The sequence below is a fragment of the Brassica oleracea genome, chromosome C1 (assembly GCF_000695525.1).
Source record: "Brassica oleracea var. oleracea cultivar TO1000 chromosome C1, BOL, whole genome shotgun sequence".
Taxonomy (NCBI): Eukaryota; Viridiplantae; Streptophyta; class Magnoliopsida; order Brassicales; family Brassicaceae; genus Brassica; species Brassica oleracea.
Genome location: NC_027748.1, coordinates 11,000,662 through 11,005,777, shown reverse-complemented (window position 1 = coordinate 11,005,777; position 5,116 = coordinate 11,000,662).

Sequence of the window (5,116 nt, the reverse complement as noted above, 5' to 3'; positions counted from 1 at the left end):
TTAGAATTACCAAATAGATGGTGATCTAGTAAGCCTGAGAATATATGATTGCTACTTTGAACCTGCCTGCGAGGGGTACTCATTTACATTTAACAGTATTATCAACATGCTTAACACATACAACAGGGAGAAGTGATTGGCATTTACATATGGTATCCTGGTAATAATAAAGTGTCTACTTATGATGAACAGGATGAAACTGTTTTGTTAATAATCTCTATTCCAAGAAATATAACCGATTAATTGCATATGGTAAAACATTAACAAGTCAAATTTAATTGCATATTCTCTTTCTTCTATCTCGGTAGAACACTCCCGCATTTATTATTGGGTGTTTTCATGTATTATTCCATTGTTCACAAAGCTCGCATATTCAGTATCGTCAACCAATTGAATTCCTCTAGCTAGTTGATCCAATTATAGATCTCAACAATGATGACTTCCCATACCCATATTATATAATCCATTTCTATAATCTATTAAAAATAATACTACCAACTAGTATAGCTAACTTTGGAAGCCCCTTTGGTCTGGGTTTATTAATGTTTCTACATCAAAAAGTCTGAGTTTCAATTCCCGGAGAATGCCGAATTATGCAAATTAAAAGAGAAAAGGCTTACAAAAGATCTGCAGCATGGCGCAAGAAGTACCGTCAAGCAACGATCCCATAGGACGGCTCAGGTGATGCAGTCAGGCGTGAATCCTCATACGGCAGGTAAAATTGTCGGCTGTAGAATCGTTTGTAATATTTCTCATAATTGTAATAGCATAATTATCGAGCGCAAAAAAAAAAAAAAAACTAGTATAGCTATTAGCATGTTCATTGTTCTATGCACAAATTGTCGTCCCCAATAACATTTTGCTTCTTGATATACATTCAATTATTTTCCACAGATATAGACAACAAAAGCATGAAGAAAGTAGGTATTAAGCCCAACAGATCATTACATGATCATCCATCAAAGACATTGGGCCTTCTCTCAGTAAAGTCCACTTCAGCACCTTTAGCTCCAACGGTAACAGAGGACAAAAGTAGAACGACAAAAGGAGCTAAACGTACGGAGATCACACCTCATACAATGCAGCTCAGCAACAGATATGAAGCTCTTATGGATCAGGATTGCTAGCTGTCAGAGACACCTGTCAGAAGTCTAGATTGTTCTCTCACTATGTATAAATATGAGTAGAGAACCATTGTAAACAAAATGAGCTAATTTGATGAATAAAAGTCAGTAATATCTTCAGAAACCTTTCTCTCTAAAGCTTCTAGCTTTTTCCTTCATGGTATCACGCCATGGACGGAAATCAAGATCCTGTTTCGGTTACTACTCTTACCATCACGCATGTGGTTACGTTGAAGCTTAAGGAAGGCAACTATCTCCTATGGATACTCCAGTTCGAGCAGTTTTTTTCCAGTCAGATGCTTCTCGGCTACGTCACCGGAGCCCAACCACGACCCGCCCCTACAATCACAGTCAGACTGGGAGATCAAGACACAGAAGCTGCGAATCCTGAGTTTCTTCGTTGGACACAGAAGGACCAGCTCATTCTCGCCTGGCTCTATGGAACTCTCACAGAAGATGCCCTCAAATCTGTCTACGGCTTACATACTTCTCAAGAGATATGGTTGGCTCTAGCTCAGAAATACAATAGGGTTTCTGCTTCTAGAAGATTAGATTTACAAAGGCGAGTACAAACTACTGTCAAAGGGAACAAAACTATGGCTGTTTATTTGTCTGAGATCAAGTCGCTTTGTGATCAGTTAGACTCCATAGGAGCTCCTATTACTGAACAGGAAAAGATCTATGGTGTTCTTAACGGTCTAGGCAAGGAATATGAGTCTGTCTGTACAGTGATTGAACACGCCATGGATGTTCAGCCTGTTCCTTGTTTTGAAGATATTGTCTACAAGCTAACAGGGTTTGAAGATAAACTCAAGGCATATGAGCCCACCGTTGATGTGAATTCTCATCACGCGTTCTATACCAACAAAGGAGGATATTCAGGACGTGGCAGAGGTCAGAACAGAGGTGGCTACAGAGGCAAAGGCTTCTACTCCACACAAGGCAGGGGATTTCCTCAACAGTTTGGTCAGGGTGCTCACAGACAGTCTGATACCCAGCGTCCTACATGTCAGATTTGTGGAAAATATGGACATCCTGCCTACAAGTGTTACAAGCGCTTTGATCAAAACTTTGCTATCAACGACTCTCCTCAGGCCAATATGTTGATGACCGCATCGGCTCAGAACAATGCTAGCTTCACAGGAGCTGAGTGGTATCCAGATAGCGGCTCTTCTCATCATGTTACTAATTCAGTACAGCATCTTGATACCGCTTATGAGTATGATGGATCAGACCATGTCATTGTTGGCAATGGAGAGTTTCTGCCCATCACTCATGTTGGCTCAGCCTCTATCCCTTCTGCCTCAGGTAACATTCCTCTCTCTGAGGTTCTGATATGTCCTGATATAACGAAGTCCCTTCTATCAGTCTCTAAGCTCACTGATGACTATCCATGTGAATTCACGTTTGATTCTGCTCATGTATATGTTAAGGACAAAGCAACAAGCAGGGTTCTCAGTCAGGGCAACAAGGTTAAAGGGCTGTACCGGTTGGATGTTCCTCAATTCGTATCATTCTACTCTTCAAGACAGCAGCTTGCAAGTGATAGAATCTGGCATCTAAGGTTGGGACATCCAAATGATCAAGTTTTGAAGCATCTTTCAGCAATAAAGGCCATTACATTCAATAAGACTGAGAAGTCATTGTGTGAAGCATGTCAAGTGGGCAAGACATGTAAACTTCCCTTTTCTAGTTCTGATTTTTGAGCAAGTGGAGTTCTTGAGAGGATACACTGTGATGTATGGGGTCCGGCACCAATTGTGTCAGTTCAGGGCTTTCGGTTTTACGTTGTATTCATCGACAATTATTTAAGATTTTGTTGGTTCTATCCACTTAAGTTAAAATCTGATGTGTTCTCAGTCTTCAAAGCATTTCAACAACAAGTGGAAAACCAATACAAACAGAAAATCTGTGTGTTTCAGTCTGATGGTGGAGGTGAATATATGAACAACAACATGTCACAACATCTAGCAGCTTGCGGCATTAACCATTTTGTCTCCTGTCCTCATACGCCGGAGCAAAATGGCATTGCAAAGAGACGTCACCGCCACATCACTGAGCCCGGTTTGTCGATGTTATATCAAAGTCATCTTCCTCAAGAACTCTGGGTAGAAGCTTTGTTTACCTCTGCCTTTCTCAGTAACTTGCTTCCTACAACAGTAAATGAGAAAATGATCAGTCCTTATGAAGTTCTCAATGGCAAAAGACCAGTCTACACAGCTCTCAGGGTCTTTGGCTGTGCTTGTTACCCGTATATGAGGCCATACTCACAGAACAAGTTCGATCCAAAATCGCTCTTATGTGTATTTCTTGGCTACAATGAGAGATATAAAGGTTACAGATGTTATCATCCTCCTACTGGTCGCATCTATATCAACAGGCATGTTTTGTTTGATGAAGACAGGTTACCTTACAAAGATACCTATCAACATCTACTGAAGTCTGCTGTAATGCCTTTATTCTCGGCATGGAGACTTCAACATCAAGTTGATATAGATACTGAGAGCAGTCAAGAGATACAAACTCCATCAGAAGAAGTAGGGAGATTTGTTCCTATTTCAATTCCTATTCCTCAGCCAGTCCCTGTTGCTCCCGCTAGTCCTATCCTTCCTGGAGAAACAAGTTCATCATCATCAGATACAGATTCTGATCATGAGGTTATACTTGATCACCCTCCTCCACCCCAGCCTGCCAACTCACATAAGATGACAACAAGAGCTAAGGCAGGTGTAATGAAACCGAATCCGAGGTATGCCTTGATAACAGTAAATAGCCTACCTCAATTACCACGCTCTACTGCAGAAGCACTCAACCACCCTGGTTGGAATGGAGCAATGGGAGAAGAAATAGAAACCTGTGAAGAGACAAAGACTTGGAGCTTAGTCCCACTACCCCCTGATACACGACCTATAGGTTGCAGATGGGTACATAAGGTGAAACTGAAGGCAGATGGAACGCTAGACAAGCTTCGTTCAAGAGTTGTAGCAAAAGGAAATCAACAAGAAGAGGGAGTAGACTTCCTGGAAACATATAGCCCAGTCATCAGGACAGCAACTGTGAGGATAGTTCTTCACCTAGCAGTTATCAAGCGGTGGGAGATTAAACAATTAGATGTTAAAAATGCCTTTCTCCATGGAGATTTAACTGAGACTGTCTACATGAAACAACCTCCTGGTTATGAAAGCAAAGAGCATCTGGATTATGTTTGTCTTCTACACAAAGCAATCTATGGTCTTAAGCAAGCACCTACAGCTTGGTTTGATAAATTCAGTTCCTATCTACTTGAGTTTGGATTTATCTGCAATGCAAGTGATCCTTCCCTCTTTCTGTACAACAGAGGATCAGACGTAATGTACTTGTTGCTTTATGTAGATGACATGATGCTTACTGGAAGCAACAAAAACTTGGTGGATAAGCTACTGCAGTCGCTCAAGAAACAGTTTAGAATGAAAGACATGGGGTCACTGAGTTATTTTTTGGGCATTCAGGCTCAGTTTACAGCAACTGGCTTGTTTCTTAATCAAGCAAAGTATGCCACAGACATACTGGAAGCAGCAGGGATGCTTGACTGTGCCCCTATGCCAACCCCTTTACCATTACAGTTAGATCGTGTTCCACATCAGGATGAGCTTTTCACCAACCCCAAATACTTCAGAAGCTTAGCAGGCAAGCTTCAGTATATGACATTAACCAGACCAGACATACAGTTTGCGGTGAATCTAGTGTGTCAGAAGATGCATGAGCCTACTCTGTCAGACTTTCTCTCATGAAGCGGATACTGAGGTATCTTAAAGGTACTCTAGAGATGGGTCTAACGCTTGAATCGAACACAGATACTCAAGTTAGAGCCTACTGTGACAGTGATTGGGGAGGATGTCAAGATACTAGAAGGTCAACCGGAGGATTTTGCCCATTTCTTGGGTCAAACCTAGTCTCCTGGTCAGCTAAGCGTCAAGACTCAGTAGCAAGTTCCTCGACTGAAGCAGAGTACA